The sequence below is a fragment of the Zalophus californianus genome, chromosome 1 (genome assembly GCF_009762305.2).
Source record: "Zalophus californianus isolate mZalCal1 chromosome 1, mZalCal1.pri.v2, whole genome shotgun sequence".
NCBI lineage: Eukaryota > Metazoa > Chordata > Mammalia > Carnivora > Otariidae > Zalophus > Zalophus californianus.
In genome coordinates, this window is record NC_045595.1 from 188,508,767 (window position 1) to 188,521,913 (window position 13,147).

Consider the following 13,147-nt stretch of genomic DNA (forward strand, 5'->3'; position numbering starts at 1 on the left):
CCCTTTCAACATGTAGGCATTTAATGCTGAGTTGTAAGAGTCAACTTGGAAGAGTTTGGAGAACCAACATTTTAAAAAATTCTTTTTTTTTAAAGATTTTATTATTTATTTGTCAGAGAGAGAGAGAGAGAACACAAGCAGGAGGAGCGCAGGCAGAGGGAGAAGCAGGCTTCCCGCTAAGCAGGGAGTCTGATGCGGAACTCCGTCCCAGGACCCTGGGATCAAGACCAGAGCCGAAGGCAGACGCTTAGCGACTGAGCCACCCAGGCATCCCCATTTTAAAAAATTCTTATTCATCAAACTTTACTTCCTTCCCTTCAATAGGTACATCATTTATATATTCTTATTTAAAATGCACAATGTAGTATACGCAAACATATTTTAACATCTTCCTGGAATTCTAGAATCATTCGTTGGACAGGGTATTTGTGACAGAAGTGAAAAATGTTTTCATAAATATGGTAAGAGAACTTGAGCAGGAGAGGGCTCCTTTCCATTCATCATGAGGATAGATAGCTATTTTGTAAAGGGAAGTTTGTTAATATTCTTTTTAATTTGGCAAAAGAAGGTCCCAGAGCTCAGGCTGGAGCAGATTTTGAGTGAAAAGATTTAAGATATTCCACGTCAAAGTGAACTTGGAGTTGTTGTCTTGGTTTTTGTATTAGTGTTCTATTTGCTACTGTAATGAATTGTGACACACTTAATGGCTTAAACAAATTTGTCTTACAGTTCTGTAAATTGGAAATCCAACACAGGTCTCAGGGCATTAAAGTCAAGATGTTAGGAGCGCTGAGCCCCTTTCTGGTGACTCCAGGGGAAAATGCAATTTCTTGCCTTTTCTAGCTTCTAGAGGGCTCCAGTATTCCTTGTGGCCCCTTCCCTCTCAAAGCCAGCAGCGACCAGTGGAGTCTTTCTGAACATTACATCACTCTGATACAGACATTGCTACCATCCTCTTCACTTTCAAAAACGCTGTGATTGCATTGGATCTTCCTAGATAATCTGAGGTACTCTCCTTATTTTAAGGTCGACCTGATTTGCAGCCTCAGTTTCCTTTGCCATGTAACATAACATATTCACGGATTCTGATGATTAGAACATAGACAGCTTGGAGGACCATTATTCTACCTACCACAGTCCTTGATGGGAGGACTTCATGGCCTGGAGAGAAAAGTAAAGAAGGAATTTGAGGGAGAAAGGAGGCAAGGGCAGTCCCTGCAAAGGGTGGTAATATTGTGTTTTTATGAGAAAGATATCCAGTGAGAATTTCCCTATCATAGGGACTGATTGCCACTGAGACTTTAAATTGGTTTTTATCCTGGTTTTTAATATCCCGCTTTGCGTTTTTTCCCGTTCTATGCATTTCTGCATTTCTCCATTAAGTCCTAATTGTGCAGTAAAAAATCTGTTGCTTAAGGTGACTTTTGATATGAAGAAAAAGGATAGGTGGAGCCACTTACACAAAACCTAGATGGAGTAAAGCCAAGTTGAGGGAGAACAATAGCTACAGGGCAAAGATGATTAGAAGGGTTAGCGAATCAAGCAAACCAAGAGCAGAAATTCTCTTGCCGTGAACCGGGAGATCATTTACCATCTCCACGTCCTGCCACTCAACAGTGTCCATAAGACGTATGCATACGACAATTCATTTCAAATAAGCAGAAGTCACTATTGGTTTAACAAATACAATCGTATGGATGGGGCTGTGAGATACAAAGGCAATTAAGATAAGCTTCTACCTTCAAAGTGCTTGCAATCTAAAGGAAGAGACGGACAAGTAAATGCCTATTATTGGACAAAATAGGCACAAAGCACTGCACGGGGAGCATCTGGGAGCTCAAGGAAAATTTCTAAAGCAGACTACACATGCCAAAGAAGGCTTTCTAGAAATGATGTTTGAGCTGGAATATATGGAAGTATGACTGGGAGATAGGTGTACATGGAGGGAGGAAGCTGGGTATTTCAGAAACAGCAATGTATAGAAATATGCAGTCTTAATATAGAGCCTAGAGACATATTCTGATTTTACCTTTGTTGCGCGTTAATCCTTCCTCACTCTGACAAATTTTTTATATAAGAAAATATAAAATGAATCCTGGGACACCTGGATGGCTCAGTCAGTTGAGCATCTGCCTTTGGCTCAGGTCACGATCCAGGGGTCCTGAGATCGAGTCCCACATAGGGCTCTTTGCTCAGCACGGAGCCTGCTTCTTCCTCTGCCCTGCTTCTCTCTTTCCCTCTCCCCCCACCCACGCTCGTGCTCTCTCTCTCCCTCTGACAAATAAATAAATAAAATCTTAAAAAAAAAATGAATCCCTCAGTTTGTTTCCTGAGATTAAGAATTCCTCATATGAATAAGATCATATGATACATGTTTTTCTCTGATTGGACTTATTTTGCTCAGCATAATACCCTCCAGATTAACATAACATAATAAAATAAAAAATAAAAAATAAATTTCAACTCAGAGAGGAAAAAAAAAAAGTGAATCCTATCTGACCCCATCCACTCCTTCCACCCAGGGGTTTTTCTGCTGTATTGGTTATCCTTTTTCCCATTTGAGTCTTCAATCTTTCCCTCTCTTCTTTATCCTTTTGTGTACTTCAAGCTCCCTAGTGTCTCCCACATTAGTAACTTTGTAGTCTTTGTTCTAGCACCGTATCTCCATTCGGCTACCCCTCTCTCTCTTTCCCCCACCAGACTTCTGGAAAGGACTCCCACCGCTAGATTTTTCTGCTTTCTAACATCCTGTTTACCTCCAACCCCCAGCTGTCTGAGTTCCAAAGGCTCCCTGCAAACTGCTTTCACTGAAGATACCAAATTTTTTGTTGAAATCAAATGGCATTTTTCAATCCTGAATTTTCTGAACTCTCTGACACATCTGACGCTGTCACCAACTTCCTTCTGGGAATGTCCTCTACCTCTTTCTTCAGGGATGACAAGATTCTGACTTCCCACTTCCTTGGCCAAGCCTGCATCTCTTTAAGAACCAGTGTTCTAAGGTACATTCATATACTTTTTTTTTTTTAATTTTAAAGGATATTTAATGTAATGGGTTCTTGTTGAAAAAATATTTGAAGGGTGTCTTGGAATTCATTCTAATAGGATTCAACCTATATAAGTTTGCTTCAAATATACAAATATTGCTGCATAAGGCTGACATTGTAATTAGAAAAACAAGTGAAATCTACAGAGATTACAAATAGTTTTGTTATAAGAAATAAAGTATGGGAAATATGATGGTTTATGCTTGTGTCCAGCCACATTTTCTCTCAGACATTTCTGTTACTCCTGTTTTATGAAGGCAAATATGTTAACTTGATTTGGAAAATTCTGTTCAAGAGTGTGGGCATAGGACAGTGAAATGGAGAGGAAAGGGTAGAAAGTAATCATGGTTATGAACTTTAATTTGAAGTGCTTAATGAGTGGCATAAGAATAATCAAAAGTAACTAGGTAACAATATTTAAATATAACTCATTTTATTATTTTTTTTTGTTAGTGAGGGGCAATTTTTCGGAAGAAAATATTAAATCACTAACATAAAAAAAAAAAACCCACAAAATTCTGCCATCTCTACTTCCACTCAAATGATTGAGGCTGATTTTTTAAAAATAGACTACATCCTTTTAAAAAGTCTGGAGTATATTTTCTGGCATTGAGAAACATTTTACTACTTATAAGACTCTACCACAGTTTTCTGCTCACACGAAACGTGGTTTTGAAATAAGAGTTCATTTTTTTAAAGATTTTATTTATTTATGAGAAAGAGAGAGAGAGAGAGAGAGCATTAGTGGGGGAAGGGGCACAAGGAGAGGGAGAAGCAGGCTCCCTCCTGGGAGCCCAATGTGGAGCTCCACCCCAGGATCCTGAGATCATGACCTGAGCCGAAGTCAGATGCTTAACTGACTGAGCCACCCAGGTGCCCCAAGAGTTTATTTTCTTGAGAAAAATAAAGTGCTTATACAGAGCTAGCGAAAACAAGTCTCTACAGATTGGGTAGATAAAATGGTTAAGAGTACTCTAACTCCAGAGTGCTTTGCATGGGGAATCCAGTGTGAATGAATGGAAACTTTGGGCTTAAGTAATGCAGCATAACTCTTATAGTTATGGAGTTATTCCACATGTACTATGGAAACCTGATTTTGTAGGTACATCCCTATAGGTAGAGATACTGTAGTCAAATGGTGTTTCCATTTTGACTTAAATGCTATAAAAACATAGCAATTATACTAAAGATAAATGGCATTTGGCTAATTGCTTTATTCCCCGACTTGTGTTGGTAAGTTAAAATTTTTTTTTTAAGATTTTACTTATTTATTTGAGAGAGAGAGAGAGAGCACTAGCAGGGAGGAGGGCTAGAGGGAAAGAGAGAAGCAGACTCCCCACTGAGCAGGGAGACTGACACGGGACTGGATCCCAGGACTCCAAAATCATGACCTGAGCCGAGGGTAGATGCATAAGCCAGAGCCACCCAGGTGCCCGGTAAGTTGAAATTATCTTGTAAAGGTCATCATTTTTTTAATATTCCAGATAAACTCAATATTTTATGAAAACATTGATTCTTTTGAAATATGAATTATATTAATTATATGTTATATCCTAACATATCTTGTAAGTATGAATTCTTTTTATATCTGGCTCAAGCTAAGATTTCTTTTTTGTAATTTATAGTGGAGTCAAATTTTAGGTTTGGTTCTGGAGTCAACTTGAGATGTGAAAAATTACATGTATTCAACATTGTCCTTGAAAAATCCCTTAAATTGCTAGTAAAATAGACTCCATGGTAAACCATATTAGAATATAACATCCCATATCTAGAGTTCAGTGCAGTTTTCCTTTAGCTTTGGACCATTTTTATTCTTCAAATAACATAGTTTGCTTAAGTTTAAGACCGCATTGTAATAAAAATGTATATATTTAAACATTAGAATCACAACTCCTTACAACAGGAGAGGCTCCTGAGAATAAAATAATTGAGGAAACAACAGATAAAATCAACCAAACTATTTTTTTTTTTTGGCCTATCTTGTATCATATCTATTAGTTTGCTAGGACTGCCATGACAAAGTCACATAAGCTGGGTGGCTTGCACAACAGAAATTTATATTCTCATAATTCTAGATGCTAGAAGTTCAAGATCAAGGAATCAAGAGGTTGGTTTCTTCTGAGGCTTTTCTCTTTCGCTTATAGACGACCCTCTCTTTTCTGTGTCTTTACACGTCTTCTCTCTGTGTATATCTGTGTCCTAATTTCCTCTTCTTAGAAGGACATGAGTCATTGGATCAGAGCCCACACTAATGATCTTATTAATTACCTTTGTAAAGACCCTCTCTCCAAATATAGTCACATTCTGAGTTACTGGGAGTTAGGATTTTAAAGACCACAGATGGGGGTTTGAACCAACTGTTGACCAAGTCAAAAAGTTTCCATGGAATAATATTGAATTCTAAAATAATACAAATAATATCTCTTGGTTAGTGACAGCTTTTCTAAACATGACACTAATATCATAAATCATAAAGGAAAGTACTGACAGGTTTAATGACATAAAATCCGGCATCTTTGGCATGTCAGAAATACCACAAATAAAATTCAAACAATAACAAGTCTAGAGATTTTGTTTATTACATGTATGTGAGAAAGGGTTAATCAAGTACATTTATAGATTAGTTAGAGTAAGGATGCCTAGTGCTATAACTTACCAATATGGGAGATCTTGGAGACAATTAGGTCTGGGCAAGAGACCAAGAATTTTATTCAGGGAGTACTAGTATGACATATAAGAGATACTATGTAGATAATTATATATCATATTTATGTAACCCAAAGACATTTAAATTATTATTTTTTGCTATTAAGATTTTACTTTTAATATGCCATGAAAATCTTGATTTTATATTTTTCAAAATATGTTCCCAGGTGCATCTCTCATCGCTCCAAAGATTGCTCCCATTTTCTTGATGAAATAAAAGATGCTGGATATAGTTCTGTCCTTCTCTTTTTGTATTATAATATTAAATATAATTTTAGTTGCCATATATCTTTATCTGATTAAAAAAAAAAACAGTTTACAAATGTTAAAAACCTGGTTTTGAAACATTTCCATTGGTTTTTAACCCAATCAGCATTTTGCAGGTTAAGAAAAAAAAAAAAAGGCAGCAGTTTGAACTCAGCTTACTAGTCAACACATTTCTGCTGAAGAAAGGGTAAGACTGAAGAAAAGTAATTGTTCCATTTCTTCATTGGCCTCAAAAGTGTACACTGCCCAAAAGGATACATCAAAATGAAACCCACAAGGATTATTTTGAAACTTAGACAACTACCAATTTTTACCCAAACCAACAATGTGAAGAAGAAACTAACTTTGTATTTGCATATAGAAACTATAATTGTACAGCTTCTTAAATCATCTAAGAAGGGTCTTACATTCAATAATCAATAAATCATTTTAAATTAGTAGCTATTTTCATTTAAAAACGTTTCCCTTTTTTCCACATTCTCATGAAAGAATGTGTTTTCTTACACAAATGTCATACATAATTGAAGCAGCAACAATAGTCAGCAAAAATGTGGCATTTCTGTTTACAGTTGTTCCAAAATATTTTTCAATTTCACAAAGCCATTATCCAGTGTGGCCATAAAATAGAGACTGTAGATTCGAGGCAGCAAAGATTATTTCTAAAGTCAATGTTAAGTCAAAGAAATATAAAACAGGGCATGACCCTAAATTTCTGGATCTAGTACACTAAGAAGAAACACCTAAGAAAAGTACCCTACTATTTTCTTTATTTTTTCTTTTTTTAAATTTTATTTTATTATGTTATGTTAGTCACCATACATTACATCATTAGTTTTTTGATGTATACTATTTTCTGAAAGAAATAAAGACCTGCAAGGGCTGGTTTTTTTTATTGTACAATATCCTATGCACTGTATGGATATGTAATTGAAATAGACATACACTGTGTCCATCTCTGCCCTATTTCCTATAGCTCTCTCTTTCCATCCCCAGCAATATACCAACTTTTACCAAGTTACGGACATTAACCTAAATCATCCCACATGGTCCAGGGGAAGAGTTAACATAATGCACTGATGTAAAATGTGAAGGAAAAAAAAGTCCTTTTCAATCTTCTCAAAAGCAAAATATATTTATACCACAAGTCCCTCAGGAAACACTGATGTCTTTAACTTTTTGATAGTGTCTTTTTCCTGATAGTACACTTAAATGTGGTTGTCTTAGTCAGCTTGGGCTGCTACAACAAATTACTATAGAATGCATGGCATCGAAACAACAGAAATTTATTTCTCATAGTTTTGGAGACTGGAAGTCCAAGATCAGGATGCCAGCATGGTTCTGGTGAGAACCCTTTTCCAGATAACAGACTGCTGACTTAGATCCTCACATGGTAGAGAAAGCAAGAAAGCTCCCAGCGGGCGTGGGGGGGTGTCCTTTTATAGAGGCACTAATCTAATTCGTGAGGGCTCCACTCTTATGATCCAATCACCCCCCAAAGTCCTCGCCTCCTAATACCATCACTTTTGGGGTTAGGATTTCAACCTTTGAATCCTGGGGGGACACAAACATGCAGTCCCTAACAGTGGTTCCAGCCTCGGCAGCTCTTTTCTCACCACTTCCACCCCTTCTCCTTGAGCACCAACTTCTAGAACTCATCCAGGTAATATCTGAATCAATATTTGTCACATTGGCTAATTTGCTGAAGTCTTTGAAGATTTTCTTGACCCGTCGGAGGTAGCAATTCTGGAAGCAGTGAAGGATTCTACTGATTGATGTATCTCATGTCAACCGAGGTTGATTTCATAAAAATTCAAGGGCAAGTCCTACAGACATTGCAGCTATAGCCACTGCTCAAAACTGAGGAAACCAGTTCTCACTGCCTGAGCAAGTCAACCATAGCCCGACTTTCTCTTCCAGCATTTCCCATCAAAAGGTACTTGTACTGTTGCAAACAAGCCACAGACTGGGAGAAGATATTTGCAAAACATATATCTGATAAAAGGCATGTATGCAAAATATACAAAGAACTCCTTTTTAAAAAGTATTTTATTTATTTTGAGAGAAAGTGCACACATGAGCGGGGGGAGGGGCAGAGGCAGAGGTAGAGACAGAATCTCAAGCCAACTCCACACTGAGTGTGGAGCCCAACATGGGGCCCAATCTCAAGACCCTGAGATCATGACCTGAGCCAAAATCCAGAGTTAGACACTTAACTGACTGATCCACCCAGGTGTCCCTCTAAAGAACTCTTAAAACTCAACAATAAGAAAACAAATAATTAAAAAGTGGGCTAAAGGGGTGCCTGAGTAAGTGTCTGCCTTTGGCTCAGGTCATGATCCCCAGGTCCTGGGATCCAGCCCTGCATCAGGCTCCCTGCTCAGCGGGAAGCCTACTTCTCCCTCTCCCTCTGCCCCTCCCCCTGCTTGTGTTCCCTCTCTCTCTTTCTGTGTCAAATAAATAAATAAAATCATTAGAAACAAAAGTGGGCTAAAGATCTGAAATGACACCTCAACAAAAAGACATACAGATGGTAAATAAGCATTTGAAATGATGTTCTATATCATACGTCATTGGGGAATTGCAAATTAAAATAATAATGAGATACCACTACACATCTATCAGAACAGCAAAAATCCAAAACACTGACAAGCTCAATGTTGATTAAGATGTGGAGCAACAGGAACTCTCATTCATTGCTGGTAGGAATACAAAATGGTACAGCCACTTTGGAAGACACTTTGGTGGTTTCTTACAAAACTAAACATGATCTGGGGCACCTGGATGGCTTAGTTGTTAAGCGTCTGGCTTCGGCTCAGGTCATGGTCCCAGGGTTCTGGGATCGAGCCCCACATTGGGCTCCTTGCTCAGCGGGAAGCCTGCTTCTCTCTCTCCCGCTCCCCCTGCTTGTGTTCCCTCTCTCGCTGTCTCTCTCTGTCAAATAAATAAATAAAATCTTTAAAAAAAAAAACCTAAACATGATCTTACTATATGATCCAGAAATTGCACTCCTTGGTATTTACCCAAAGGAGTTGAAAATTTATGTTCCCATAAAAACCTGCACAATGAATGTTTATGGCAGCTTTATTCATAATTGCCCCAAACTGAAAATAACCAAAATGTCCTCTAGTAGGTGAGTGGATAAATAAATGGTGCTAAACTCAGAAAATGGAATATTATTCAGTGCTAAAAAGAAATGAGCTTTCAAGCACAAAAAGACATAGAGAACTGAGAAAACGTATTACTAAGTGAAAGATGTCAGTTTGAAAAGGCTTCATGCTGTATGATTCCAACTATATGACATTCTGGAAAAGGCGAATCTCTAGAGACAGTTAAAAGATCAGTGGTTGCCAGTGGGAAGGAGAGGGAGGAGGGATGAATAGATGGAGCACAGAGAATTTTTCAGGCAGTGAAACTTATCTGTGTGATACTGTAACACTGAATACATGACCTCATATATTTGTCAAAACTCATAGACCAGTACAACAGGAAGAAGGAACCCTAATGTAAACAAAGGAGTTTAAGTTAATAATAAAGACTGTATCAATATCGGTTCATAAATTCTAACAGATGTACCATACCAATACAAGAAGTTAATGGAAACCATGGGGTTAGGGGAAGATATATATATATATATATATATATATATATATATATATATCTTCATGGAAACTCTCTCAGTGTCTGCTCAATTTCTCTGTACACCTAAAACTGCTCTAAAAATAAAGCTTATTAGTAATTTTTAAAATATTTCATAAAGTAAAAAAGTACTTTACTGCTTCCTCGGGGTTGTTGAAATCAGCTCGTTGACGTGATTTCATTGCCATATATTCATAAGACCAACTGTTGCAAGTGCTCCTGTTGCATCTTCAAAAAGGTTTTTACCGAGAATTTCCTAATGTGCCATTTGGTTGGTATTGGGCTAGTGGTAGTCACTAGAGTCTCCACTGGCTTCTGGGCAGGTTTCTCTTGTTTAGTTGCACGAGGAGGTGTAGGTTCAGAAGATCCTGTCCGTGATGCTGGAGCAATGGGTACAGATCAGAAGTGGGAATCAAAGCAGAGACAACAGTTGGACTTGAGCTAGATCTACTACTATGGTTGAACCAACTGGAACAGTGGTCACAGGATTTGGTCGCTGGGTTGTAGCTGCGGCTGGTATTATATCAATGCTTTGGGATTTGTCATCAGAACCATCATGAACTTTTCCTCATTTTGATTATATTCTTTGAGGGCAATTAACATCATTAAGAGTATCATCATCATTAAGGGCTTTGTCTACAGAAATTGATTTTTCCCACTGTTCTAAATGCATCATTCACCTTCAGGGCTGTTACTACAAAGCTGCAACCAACTCCACTGGGTCTAGTTGATTGCACTACACTGCATTCTAGAACCAAGGTCCTGACTGAGATTGGAGCCCACAGTCCATATCGCATTCCCAGAGCCAAACTCCCCAACTCCCCATGTCACAGTACATTGTCCAGGCCCCTAGAAATCTCTCTTCTCAGACCCCCTGCTGCACACAGCCCAAATTATCTTTTAAGTGGCAATAGAATCAGTATTTCTTGGTTTAAAAAGAAAAAAAGGCCTCCGTTAGTATGTTAGTTTTCATCACCTTAAAATAAGAGATATTTTCAATTAAAGAAGCATAATTCACACTGGAGAAATTGTATCATACTATATTTTTAAAAACAAATGTTAATTATTAAAAATGGTTTTAAAATTACCTTTCTATTTTTTGGCATTTAGTACCTGGCAAATAATAATACCCAAATGCATACATAATGGAGACTTCGGGAAGAACAGATCTAATCAAGAGTTTAGTTTTAGACACTCTATGTGTAAGGTACTTGTAGATATCCACATGGAGTTGTTGAGTAGGTAGACATTAATTTTAAAATTGTTACACAGATGGCATGAAAGCCATGGAACTAAATGACATTACCTAGAAAGTGAATATATAGAGAGAGAAAAAATTCTCTGGGGTAGACCAACTTAGAGATTATCAAGGCAGAACCAGATCTTATGAAGGAGACTGTTAAGGAGCGGCCAATGAGATAGATGACAATCAAGAGCAAAAAAGAGTCCTTGGTATGGAGTAAAGGAAGTATTTCAAGAAGGAAGGGATAATCATTTGTGTCAAAAGCTACAAAACCATTTGTGTAAGCCAAAATGTGCTTCTAGGTGAGGCAGCAACAGGACTGAGAATTGACTTGGATTTGGTTGCATGGAGGTCACTGGTGACTTTGAAGAAACAGTTCTTTTGCAGGGAAAGAGACAGAAGCAGATTTGGAGTAGATTCAAGGGAGTGTGGGAAACAGGAAGTGTAGAGAATGAGCACAGACAATTGTTTTTAAGAGGTGACATTGCGAAGGGAAGCAGGGAAGTGGACAATGGAGCTGAAGGATATGTAGAATCAGGACGAGTTTATTGTCCTGTTTTTGTTGTTGATGAGGGAAGGGAGAGGGAACAATTGCAGGCATGAAGTCTTTGAGCAGGTGAGAGGTGATGAGAGTCAGTACACCAGAGGAGGAGTTGACTTTAGGACAAAGTACTACCCATACGTTTAACCACAGGAGGTGATTACAGATGCAGGCTGGCAGGTTCATATTTTTCCATGAAATAAGAAACAAGACCATCAGTTAAGAATGAGGAAGAGGGATGAGGTGTTGAAGGCTTTTGTAGAGAGGAGAATATGTGTAATAGCTTTGAGAGAGGGAGAGATTGAACTGACTCACAGATATCTCACAAACTCTCCTCTTAAGCAAGACACATACCTGTCTAGAGGATTCTCAGAAAGATAAAATAATTTGGGGCCTTTCAGTAGAATTTAGTTTCATTGGAAAAAAGTGAGAAATCCCAATTCATTTCCATTCTTCGTGAACTGTATCCAAAAGTTCTAAGCTCCAACATTTGCTTTCGTCATTGTCCTACAGAATTTCAGGGTCGTAGTTTACTTCAACTAAGAATACAACACCATTTAAATTTATTTCTATGTAAGCCTATACTTATACAGCAATTCAAGAAACCAGAAACCCTGAAGGTGAGTCGTACAGAGGCACTTTGCTTCCCAGGACTAGCTGATTAAAACCGTCTCTGAACTACAATTGGCCTGGCATATGACACAAGATAACAACTTATCATAGAACCATTCCAATGACGAAATCTTTCTTATAATATGCCAAAATAATGATTATTTAAACTTGGAGAATGTTCCTGATTTGTTAAAAATATCTGTCAGTGACCACCTCGCACACACACACACACACACACACACACACACACAAAGACAAAAATAAAACTTTATTTACAATGTCAGGAAAAAAAAAATATCTTTTTCCTTCTACCCCTCTAAGTTCTTGGCCGGATCTCATAACAAAAGGCAGGTTAAGAAGAGAAAAGAATATAAATTTATTTAATGTAAGTTTTATGTCACATAGGAGCCTTCAAAAGAAAGTGAAGATCTGGGGCACCTGGGTGGCTCAGTTGGTTAAGTGCCGGACTCTTGATTTCGACTCAGGTCATGATCTCAGGGTGGTGGAGTTGAGTCCCTTGTCGGGCTCTGTGCTCAGCAGGGAGCTTGGTTGAGATTCCCTCTCCCTCTCCTTCTGCCCCTCCCCATTCCGCATTCTCTCTCTCTCTCCTCTCTCTCTCTCTAAAAATAAATAAATCTTAAAAAAAAAGAAGAAGAAAGTGAAGATCCGAGGAGGCAGTTAAACCTGAATGTTTTTATGCTAGTTTTGATGAGCAGTGACAAGTTGTGGGAAAATGATAAAAAGGGTATGAACTACATGTAATAAATCAGAGGAAACTTAGCAAGACCCGTTCATTCACATTCAGAGATAACGATACTCCTTTCCTTTGGTGGGGGGGAGCACCTCTCACATGAGGGTCTTATGACCTGCTTCAGAGAGAATAGTGAGAATCCCTCCAACACCTGCTCTTTCTCAAATTCTTTCAGCTTAAATTATTCAATCTGCCAAAGGGCCATATTTTGGGATAGCATGTTCTGAACCAGAACCCTTTCGGTAACAATGCTTTCCCTTTACTCCAGAGAAACTTCAATAATGAAAATAATCCTGAGATTGTGACACTAAATGTAATTTAAAAAATATTTTAGGTTAAGAAAC